We start from the raw sequence: 12821 nt of genomic DNA on the forward strand, positions 1-12821 counted from the left end.
GTGGCGTGGCGTATGACGGAATAGGGCAGGGATAGCTACAATGGCGCGGACGGCTCGTAGTACTGCATCTGCGATTGAAGTGGACCGGCCGCAGCTGTCCCTCTGCGAGCCTGAGTGCTAACTGTTCATAACTCACACTACATAAGTATTGAAAAATCATTTTGTGATTCAGTCCGTCAGCTAGCATTTGTCTGAGGTATTTGTGAAAACATATCGGAGTTCTTTCTGTGATGGATACCCCTTTGACGCTGCCTCTCCCCACATCAGCAGGTAACGCACCCTCTTCCCACATTACCATCATACCCCCAACAACCTTCTTGGGCCCAGAAATGTCCCTGTGTGGTTGGACAAAGAAGAGTCTTAGACATGTATAGATTTACATATAAAAAAGTATTTAAAGAAAAGAACAACAAATAAGACTGAAGGGAGTCTGGTGCTGTGGTCGCTGCAATGAAGTTGGTGACTGCCATTAAGGATTCAGGACACAGTTACACATGTGGGATCGGTTTGTGTTAAAGAGGGTTTGTGGGACTACGTGTCGCCGGCCTTGCATATCGAAGGGAGTATGTTGTGTGGTTGCTGCCTTAGACTTGGGGTCACTGCCATTCAGGACTCAGGACACAGTTACACATGTGGGATCGGCTTCTGTTAAAGAGGTTTAGTGGCACCAGAAGTATTAAGAGTGTATGAGCCTGTGATGATGCTTGGTGTGGACGGGCCGCACTGGGAGCAATGGGTCTTGGCTATAGGACTGCGTCATGTGGAATTACGACTATATCTCAATTGTGAGGCCTGCTGATCATAGTGTAGGCCAGAGGTAGAGGTGAGCAAGGGCCCACAGCCACGTGCATACATTGGTGGCCTCACCGGCCTGCATACTGCAGGTTCAGTGGCACACTTGTCGCCAGCCTTCAATATGAAAATACTTCTCACTAATCGAAGGGAGTGTGGTGGTGTGGTCGCTGCCATGAAGTTTTGGGTCACTGCATATGGAAATATGTCTAACTGATCAAAGAGAGTTTGCTGCTGTGGTAGCTGCCATGGACTTGGGGCCACAGCCATTCAGGACACAGGACACAGTTACATATGTGGGATCGGCTTGTGTTGGACAGTGTTAGTTGGCACCACGTGTCCAAAATTCAAATTGCGAGGGCTGCTGCCCGCAGTGTAGACTGCTGAGTGTTTGTTTGTATTTGAACATGAATTTGGTGATTGTACTAAAGGTATAACTGATATAAAAAAAATTCAAGAAGAAAGGATACTAAAAGGATATTATGTAGATGTGAGGCCTGTAATAGTTACTTGCCTAGTGGACTCTGTAGTTAATGAATGAAGAAACAATTTCCATTGGGAGCCCTAGTGAGTGCAGTGTAGGCGTATGATGAAAAGATGAAATAAGTATAGAATAAACTGATGAAGTGTTGTATTTTCTGAGTACAATCTTGTTGTTAGAAATAAGAATTTAAAATGGAATTGCGAGCTGTACTGCCTGCAGTGTAGACTGCTATTCCTTTTTAGTTTTCATTTGAAGATTAATTTGGTCACTGTAGTAAAGCTATAACTGATATAAAAAAAAGTTCTTGAAGCAAGGATACTAAAAGGATAATATGTAGGGTGTAGGACTGTGATACTTACTTGCCTACTGGAGTCTGTACTTGCATATGGAAATACCCCTCACTGATCAAAGGGAGTTTGGTGGTGCGGAGTTGGGGTCACTGCCATTCAGGACTCTGGACACAGTTACACATGTGGGATCGGCTTGTGTTGAACAGAGTTATTGGCACCACGTGTCCCCGCCGTTGCATATGGAAATATGTCTAACTAATCAAAGAGAGTATGCTGCTGTGGTTGCTGCCACGGACTTGGGGTCACTGTCATTCAGGGCACAGTTACACATGTGGGATCGGCTTGTGTTAAAGAGGGTTAGTGGGACTACGTGTCGCTGGCCTTGCATATCGAAATATGCCTCAGTGATCGAGGGGAGTGTGTTGCTGTGGTCGCTGCCTCGGACTTGAGGTGACTGCCATTCAGGACTCAGGAAACAGATACACATGTGGGATCCGTAAATAAGAAGGTGGCAGTGGTTTATAGAAGCATGGCCAGCACCTCTGTCATGTTTGCACAGTTATCAGCAATTCGAGTATAATGCAGCGTGCTCAATCAGATATCGTGCCACTCTCCATATAATTTTATGCGCGATATTCAAATTCCACGCATTAAACATGAACACAATTCCAACAGCAGAGCACTGCACGTCTATAAGTTCAAACTGCAAGGCATGCAGTCAAAAGTTTATTTTCCAAAAGTAGAAAAGTCCATATATCATAGTCTTGATCATACCAATCTACTTAAGACTATGATATATGGACTTTTCTACATTTGGAAAATAAACTTTTGACTGCATGCCTTGCAGTTTGAACTTATAGACGTGCAGTGCTCTGCTATTGGAATTGTGTTTACACATGTGGGATCGACTTGTGTTGAACAGGGTTTGTGGTAGTATATCTACATTCCTAGTTTGAATTTTATAATGAGTACATCGGCAATAAATATAAACATAGTTGGGATTTTCACCAGAAACTACTTTAAACTTTGTTATTTCTTTTTCAAACTTCACAACAGTATTATCTTCCATTTGTTGATCAACACCTAGACATATCCAACTGTTATTTTCGGTACAGTTCTCTTGACTAGCAAAGAAACGTAAGTCTATATCATCACAAATTTGTTTTATAACATTTATATTAAAACTCGATTTCGTGCCGCAGGAAAACCTAGACTTATCCAGATGGTTCCTGTTGACTTTGAATATAAACTTGCAGATGTCTATCGATCCAGACATTGGTAGGATCCAATTTCTCAATGTGAAAGTATCTTCAAACTGAAGCTGTACATTTGTTTCCTAAGTGTCTTCTCCTGTGAAATTTCTTCCCACATTTCTTTCAATTCTGTCTTCTCAGAGTTGGTAATACATGACGTGACATAGTGAGAAACAGCAATTGAGTTATGTGCATCATATTGTATGTTCATATTTGCATTTCACATCTTCAAAATCTCCGTATTGCAATCATTATTGTACTTCAATGCTTCTGTACTTTTTAAATTATAAGGTATTTTTGGGTGATTTTCAAAGTGATGGTATGTCTCATTGCCTTTGGAAATTACTGGACGTGGAAAGGGAAATCGACAGTTTGTGTAAAATGTATCTTTTGCGTTATCTTTTCGTCGGCAATACTTTCCACATTGATGACTTCGATATGCAAATATGCCACACTAATCTAAGGGAGTGTGGTGCTGTGGTCTCTGGCAAGAAGTTGGGGTCACTGCCATTCAGGACTCAGGACACAGTTCACATGTTGGATTGGCTTGTGTTGAAAACGGTTAGTGGTACCATGTGTCGCCGGTCCCCCATAGTGTAGGGCAGAGGTAGCGGTGAGACAGGGTCCACAGCCACGTGCATACGTTGGTGACCCAAACAAACCTTGCGTACTACAGGTTCAGTGGCACCACGTGTCGCCGGTCTTCCATGTGGAAATACCCCTCGGTGATCGAAGGGAGTCTGGAGCTGTGGTCGCTGCCATTGAGGACTCAGGACACAGTTACACATGTGGGATCGGCTTGTGTTGAACAGAGTTAGTTGGCACCCCGTGTCGCGGGTCTTCCACAGTGTAGGCCGGAGGCAGCGGTCAGGCAGGTGACATTGACTTGAGCTGCACAGATTGGGAGCCTTTGGTCTTCTTAACCCATTATAGTCTCTTACACAATTTGCGTCGCTACTAATGTTGAATTGTGAACCATGTAACTCCAGTGTAGGGCGGAGGCGGCGGTCAGGATGGGCGCACAGTCACGTGGCATTGAGTTGAGCTGCACAGTTAGTGGCACCTGGAGTACTCAGCGTGTGCGCACACTGCAATGAGACGTGGTCCTGGCGGGCCGCACTGGGAGCAATGTGTTTTGTCTAATGAATTCTGCGTTGATAAGGCCACGTGGCGATGACTTAATGTGCAGTGAGCTAGTAGTGCCTGAAGCACACAGTGTGTGCGCACCCTGCGATGATGCGCGTTCTGGGTGGGCCGCATTGGGAGCAACATGTCTTGCAAACTGGACTGCGATATCTGCAATCGCCCCTACATCTGAATTGTGAGCCGTGCTGTCCGTAGTGTAGATCGAAGGCAGTAGTCGGTACAGACATAAGTCTGCGGTCCTGTGCTGCTGGGTTTGCAGGGGCCCAGTGTTGAGGAGGCCCGCGGTTATGGCGGCTGCCACATGCCAGGGTGACAGACTCGTTGGTCTTCCCGCAAGTGAACAACGCCTAGGGCCTGGTCTATTTATTCATACTCCTACGTTGGAGCAGCCCACTCCGCTTCCGCTTCCAGGGGGAGACAACACACCTACATGACCGAGATCTTCCCCACTGCCTGAGGTACCATGGTTGCGTCCACTGTGCACTACACTACAAGTATCAATAGTACATCTCCACATGGAGAGGTTTGTGCTTTGCATAGTGAGGCTTGTGCAGCACATGAGCGTTACACTTGGCATTGTGTGCTTTATCAGTGATGGGTGACTTGCCTCCTTCATATATAGTTGGTTGCTCATCTCCCAACATTCATCTATTGTGTGGCTGATGGGCATGGCGTTTTGGGAAGGTCCGTTGTTCGATTTTGTGCTGCCTTGTGGTAGTAGGGGGGGGTGGCCCGGGGGGGGGGGGGTTCAGGTGGTGGTGGGGCTGGGTGTTGTGGCATTGTTGGGTGTCGGAGCTGCATGATCAGTAGCTGTATCACGTGTTGGTCTTAAGATGTGGCTGTGAGTTGGGTCGAAATAACGGAGTAGATAGTCGACCTCCTTACACCAGTTAAGGGTTGATGTTAATTTGTTACTGCTAACTCGGCTTATCGCCTGCTTTTTGGATCGCATTGCAGATGTGGCTGGTTGTTGAAAATATGGGGAAGTGGTGTTTTCGTGTTTTTTTTGCACAGGAACACCTACTGTGCATTTCAATAGCGTTAGATGTGGCTCTTGTTCGTGGCGATTTTGTTGGTGTAAGGTATTGATGGAAGAGTGGTGAGATTTGCAGTTTTCACCAAGTTGAGAATGGGATGATAAATAAAAAGCACAGAAAAAAAGATAGGTTTAATGAACGTTATAAATAGAAATTAGCGTTTAAAAACGTTGAAATTCACTGAAAAAAACATAGGTTTCAGGCACGTTATAGTTAGAAATTTGCCCCCACAATGCACTGCTGATGACGTCACATATTACATCACTCATGACATGGTCAGTGACATCACTGATGACATCACTGATGACATCTCAAATGACATCACTGATGACATCAACCACGTGAAAATCAGATTCACCCAGTCTAAAATACAGACTATAATTTTCGAAACCGTGAACACACCAATACCAGTTAGTGCATATCCACTCTCTAATTTGTAGGTCTACACACATCCATTCATTCACCTATACACTCACTCATACATACAGTCAGCCATCATTACAGCATTATCATATCCAGTCACATATCTATACAGACACTCACACACTGCCTCTCATTGTTCTATGAGTATTCTGGGCAATCATGCACAGCAACACTTATAGAACGCCCTTTCAACGCAAAGTGGTGTGTATGATAAGGTCGTATTTACATAGAGAAGAAAAGGTGCACAGAGTGCCTTTTCCTCTCTTTGTAAATATGAAAGAGTGTCTTGCGCTTTAACTATGTTACAAAAAGTGACATATTTCTGTTGATGATGAGAGGTAAGCACAGAGTTTTGTCTGCAAAGATGCTCAAAGAAGAATGATTGAAATGATTGCGGTCCTTCAATAGGTACAATTGGAAATATTATGAACCACTCAAATCTGTTTTTTTTGCAGGTCACATGATATCCTTTGACAGGGAGTTTTGAAAAACGTTTTCAAACTTTGTAGCTTCTTGCAGATCTGCCCATTCTGCATATTAATACTTAGTTAAACTTACCTTCACAGTAATAGAAATAAAAAATGGTACACATCTTTTTCAGATTTTTTTGTAATGTAAATTGGGGTAAATTGCTTATTTTAGAATTAGGATCTGTGAAAGAAAAGAAAAAATAGTTATAACATGTAATAATACATTTTTAACAACACAGCATAATTTAAACAAAGTAATTTGTTTGCCTTTTTTGCTGTTCTCAGAATATATTGAATTTCACTAGTAATAATGATTTCAATCACACTCATCACATAACAGCGGGCAAAAAAAACAATCAAAAAGATTGTTTAAAAAAAAACAACATGCTATTCTCAGTAAAATACCAGAAAATACAAATCACACATATGTGAAATGCTTATGGCTAACAAAATTTTATAACTTTAACTTATAAAAACTGTAAATAATGTCGCTTTAAAATATTCACCGAGTCAATGAGCACGAAAAAGTCCATAATTCAAACACATACCTTTAGTTGAGGCCAAATAGTATTTTTGCACTCCTTTTTATGTAAATTGTCAAATGATAATCCTATTAAACTATAATAATAAATTCCTCAGAGAGTGAATTATCTTCCTAAAACTTTGGCTTTAAAAATATTAGGTAGGAATTTTGTAATTCACTAGGCAAACGTTGTTTGAACACCAACTGGGCATCATTACAAAGTGTCCAGCCTTTGACACATTTTAGGCAGTGTAATGTCCAGATGTTGTGGAAGGACCATCATGGAAAATTATTGCAATTGCTACAAAAGTCCTTCCTGATATTGATAGTTGTGTTGCTACAAATTGCTTTATTAAAGTATTCAATTTTCTTCCATCAGCTGTACAACGTTGCATCATTAAAATTATATATTGTCCATATTGTTTTTTAAATAACGTGGATAACATTTCTGATTTACATTGGCGACACTCCATGTTTTGATTTGCACCTTTAACTAATTTATTGAAAGACACTGATTTACAGTCTGGTAATGTTAACTATAGAAATCTTCCAGTGTCTACATTAGTGGTAGATGTATACATGCAATTTTCACAATGATGTTCCCATTTGTAAGAAAGGCCAAAAATATTTTCTATTTCTACACCTTCATTTTCAAAAATGGTAAGCATATACACTAAAAATTCCTGAGCATCTTGTTGGATATTTTGCGTAAATTGTGTAGAACCAGAACACACAGCCAAAAGATTACAAACATCTGAAACAGTTTGTATTTTACTTGTATCTGTTGTCAATTTTTTATAAACAGAATGCAACAAAGAACAAAATCTTTTTTGCCGATTCTGCCTAATTTGTTCTTGCAAACCTTCAAGATAAAAAACAACATTGACCACTACATTAGCATAGCAGTTGACACCAGAACTATTTTCAAACTAATAACCAACAATCTCTTTAATAGTGTCCTTTTTCTTTTAAATTGTAATCACAAAATTATCTTGTTCTTTTCCCTTCTCTACACCTTCAGTACAGATATTCTCAAACCTTCTTTTTCGACCAACCACACGCTTTTCAAATACAGGATATTGACCTAAAACAAACCAGATAATGTTCTGAGTCACGACAAAGCAACATATGCCATACCCTCTTTAAACACAGTAGATCCAATGTTCACCAATGCACTGTCTACACCTAATCCTTGAGATTTATGAATAGTCACTGCATATGCCAGAGAAAATGGAAATTGTTTCCTACGGACATATAAATCTTTAACAGGCAACAAACGAACTGTACAACGACCAATTTCTTTAACTTCTTCAATCTGATCAAATTTAATTTTTAAAAATTCAATTCCTTCTTTTTTCTGATAATTAACAAAATCCACCACTTTACCCATTGCTCCATTAACTAAACCTTTTTCTACATCCAAATTACGCCTTAAAATTACCCGACAGTTTACACATGCATATAGAGTCTTTTCTAAACCAGCCGTTTTAGATATTTTTTTTTCTAAAGAATCCAGTTTTGTTTTCAATTTTCCCATCAAAATAATAGTGAATCCTTCATGCCCTATTTTATCGATGGCTTCCATTTTTATAATTTCTTCATTTTCCAGTTTCAATAGTTCTTCGTTGAATATAGAACACTCGCGCAGTGTTGGCATTAAGCAGATCACTGATTTATTTTCTGCAATTTTCATGTACACTTTCTCAGGAACTACATTTTCATTTGGAAACAAATTGGAAAGTAATCAACTCTCCAAAGCTTGTTTTCCATGTTCTGTCAGAAGTCTAATTCTTATCTCTTGAAGAATACTTCCATATTCAGCATCATTTGCCTGTCGCATATTTGTTGTCAGTTCTTTGTATTCAAAATATGTCCAAATGTTTACGTTACCAACACTAACAAGAGACTTTCTGGTATCTTCATGTGCAAGTGTTTTAAATACCAGTTGTCTTTTTACCGGAGTCAGTTGCAGTAGATCTCCAAAAACTATAACGTGTTTTCCTCCAAATAAAACGTCATACTCTGTTTTAAGAATTTGCTGCATTCTTAAATGCACAAAGGCAAGCATCAAGTTTGAGACCATGCTTACCTCATCAATAATGAGAAGTTTTATTTTCTTCAGGACTCTTGAAACTTCACAACAAGCTTCTCCAGATAGCTTGTGGTATTCCAATTTGTTCTCATGCTCTACTGGTAGCATTAGTAAACGATGTAAAGTAATTCCTTTAATGTTATGTGCTGCCAACCCAGTTGGAGCAGTGACAACACAAGACAAATGCGACTCAGTTGTTGTCTGCAGATAACTTGTAATTACTTTAATTAAGAAACTTTTTTCTGTTCCAGCTTGACCACTCACATACATTTGGATAGGTTGAAATGATGTACAAGAGCACCCTTTCTTTTCATAAAGTAATCCATGGTCAATCCGCTCTTTCACTTGTTGGTATATTTGTTTCTGTTCAACATTTAGTTGTTCTTCCAAGTTTCCTAACAGTATTACATCTTCTTGAGATTGATACATTGCTGTTTCCACCTCATTCATGGCAATTGCTGCTTCATCTTCAACAATTGGTTGTCCTAGTGGATCTTGACTCAGTGCAGCAGAACTTTGACTGTCTTGAGAACTGTCTCTAGCAATCTCAGCTGCAATTGTAGCTTCTTGATCAATTTCATCATTCAACATTTTCACATAATTTGCAAAAGCACTGCTTTGTATACTATCTTTACAAGCATTAAATAAATCTTCATAGCTCTGAAAATCTTCAAGTAATTCCAGTTCTGAACGCCATGGTTTGAACATTTGCAAAAGGGCTAAATAGTAAAATTCCCTTTTATCAGCAGTGTCGCAACTCAGTTTCCTGTGATTAATTAAATTTTCTTTCCTTTGTTTCACCAAACATCCTTCAGAATCAATCACTGCATATTTTCCATCATTGATGTTCTATGTAGTATTCCGTTTAAAAGTATAGTTTTGCAGCACTTCATAGAGACACATGTTCTCAAGATGATGACTTCTGTTTGGGTAATATGTGTCCAACATATTCATTTTCAAAATATCTGTACTTTCTGGTTCTTTTTCTGCTAAATATTCAATTTCTTGAACAGATTTCAGTACCCGATTTCGCATTGCTGCAAGACCTAGACTCACCCAAATGATTCTTCTACTTTTGGAGTATAGACTTGCAGATGATAACCGATCTGAGCATTCATATGCTCCAATTTCACGATGCGATAACATCTTCAAACTTAAACTGTATAATTTCTTACTTAGAGTCTTCTCGTGAGAAACCTCTTCCCACATTTCTTTCAATTCTGTCTTTTCTGATTTAGTAATGTAGGACGTTACATATCGAGCAACAGCAATGGAATTGTCCGCAACATACTGAATATCCATGTTAGCGTTCCACATGGATAAAATAACTGGATTGTAGTCATTTATGTATTTTGACTCTTCGCTTCTTCTTAAGTTGTAGGTATTTTTCGGAGACTTTCTTGTCATGGTATGTCGCATAGCTGACATAAAACTGTTCACTCTTCCTTTGGATAATATAGTACGTGGAAATCCAAAACGACATTTGGTATAGAACTTTTCCTTTGACTTGTACTTTCGTCGACAGTATTTTCCACACCTATGGCTTTGGAATCATAAGACTTGTTGTTTTAAGTTTTTATCTTCTCTGCTATTGGGTACGGCACATGTGGCATAATCTTCAATGAAAGACAAAACAGTATCATCTGAATCTGTTCCAAATTTGGGGGCGTCCTTGATCCATAACAACATATGTATATGAGGAGCACCTCTTGCTTGATACTCCTTTCTCCAAAAGAAATCCACAACTTCTCCAAGAGGAGGATTTTTTTTATTGCAGATGAAGGACATCATAGCTTCAAATCTATGATTGAATATCTGCATACATTAACAGGATCCAAAGAGCACAATTCTCCAGGTGTCTTGTATTCAATATTTTTTATATTGGAATTTGCCTCTCGAAGAAATTCAAGTAAATCATCCCAAGCATACTCAGCACAGCTTAGTGTAACAAACCATGTAGGAGTTCCTAAGTTCCGTAGCATACATTTCAGTTCTCCATGTCGATGGTACCAATATTCATTAGTCCCACGCTGACATGCCATCAGATTAATCAACTGAGATTCTATATGACCATCTCTCTGATGCACTTTATCCATAAAATCCTTTGCAGTTACATTTTGCAGATGCATTCCAGTTTTTAAAATGTGATTTACTGCATATGAAAGTCCAGACAACTCACTTTCAAACAGAAGATTAAATATATAAGGGATACATTGTCGAAATCTTGGATCTTCTGCATATAATCTTGTTGTCCGATATTCAGATGCAGGAATCTGCACAGGACGTTCATCATATCGACCACCTTTTCCTGTTGGAAACAACTGCGGGAAACAACGAGCTTCCAAGCTCTCTTCCCATACACTCACGGGACTTCCTCTTGCTTTTTTCATTTGGAGCAACTCAATCGTATTCCCCATCACCTCTTTGGAATGAAGTGGATGTACACTGTAATGTTCATAGATTTCTTCACATCTGGACATGTCCACTTTTTCAATTTGTCCACTTAATGTTTCAGTATCTTCTGCTAAATCTATTTCTTCTTCTCCTACAAACACATTTCTATAGAACTCATTATTTTTTATCAGATACAATGATGCCTTTTGCACTTTTCTAACATCCACTAACTCTTGCCCGATTTTCTTATTCTTAGTAGGAACACCATTAACTAGAAAGACTAGTGGTTCATTTTCTGCATGGTCTACACCAATAGTTTCAATGTTTTTCTTTAAATCTAACGGTAAATACACAACTCTTCCTTTCATTCCTCTTTGTAACTCTGATGGAGGTAATTTATCTGTTTTAGGCTCCATACAAACAATAGCCTGAAACGGGTGCATACATTGAATGAGAATAGACTCATACGTATTTAAATCTATCAGCTCTGGAGGAATAGCAACCAACTCTAGATTATTATGAACAGCTCTAGCAGGCATTTTGTTCTCATCTAATTTGATATAACAATATTTGCAAATACGCTGCTCAGATCCCAAATCAAAACAATCCTCTACCAACAAATAGGTTGCAAATTCCTTCCACTTATCATTATTTTCTATTTCACTTTTTAAATACAGATTGACACTCCTAGTCTGATTGTTATAGTGACTTCGCCGACAACAAATATAAGAAACATTTGGTCTTTCACCTGAAAGTACCTTAAACTTTGTGATTTGATCTTCAAAAAATGTTTTAATCACGGGTTCTACATTGTCTTCAACATTTTGTTCTACTAATGTGTCAGTTTCTGCACTCTCTTGCTGAGGACCAAAGTAACAAAACTCAATATCATCACAAACCTTCTTCACATCTGATACTGACCCACACAAAAGAGCACTGTTCAACTCATTTAACTTTAGTGCTGGACTTTTTGCATAATACAATCTACTCACTAACTTCCGCATTTGAGTATGATGTACTGTCAGCATCCTGAAATGGTGAAAAACACTTTGACACACTTTCCTAGAAAGACAATCCAGAGAATGACCTTGCAAACCAGTATTTGTTCTCACTCTGCAAGGGTCTAGTCCTTGCAACACCTTAATCTTTTGTTTAACACTTTTTTTACTATATGCTCGTAAAAAACTACATAATTTATCAATTGATTCTTGTCGTACACTACAAATACTACTGCAATCCCAAGTGTACACAGGGTGTTTAGGATGTCTCCCTAGAACTTCTTCAGCTATCACTTCTTCTGCATTTCTTTCAACCATTTTCTCTTTGTCAATTGGACAGCCATCTCTAACCTCATAACCTCGACCACTGGTGTCAACTGCATGCAATAAATTATTGCTCTGTAAATAACTCTTGTCATTAAAGAAAGGTTCTGAACTGGAACTGTGTTTCCATTCTCCCAAAAAAAATCACAAAAATGTGTTCTATTAATTACTCTTTTCCTCCTACTTTTGGCCTTCATTAAATGGATTGGTTTAACTAGTGATCGAATTCCGTTTAATACTAAGATAAATAGTTTCCTTTTTACTTCTAAAGCCTTTTCAACAATGGTTTCAATATGCTTCTTCCTTTTATAAAATAGAGCTCTCTTTTTATATTTCTTCACATCTTTCAGCAAATTATGTACTACTCTCTTGTAAAATATTTGTTTGCGTATTTCCTTATACTGATTTTGCCTTCTTTTACCATACTTCGTCTCTTTTGACTGTCCATTTGCTTTTTTGCTTTTCCTATTATTTTGAATATTTTTTCTAGTTGAAGCATTCTCAGAGGTTTCAGCATTCTATACATTCTGTCTGGTCCTACAAACATTTTTAATAAATTGCTTTGTGATCTTACCAGAATATTTCTTTAATTTTA

The sequence above is a fragment of the Triturus cristatus genome, chromosome 12 (genome assembly GCF_964204655.1).
Source record: "Triturus cristatus chromosome 12, aTriCri1.1, whole genome shotgun sequence".
Taxonomy (NCBI): domain Eukaryota; kingdom Metazoa; phylum Chordata; class Amphibia; order Caudata; family Salamandridae; genus Triturus; species Triturus cristatus.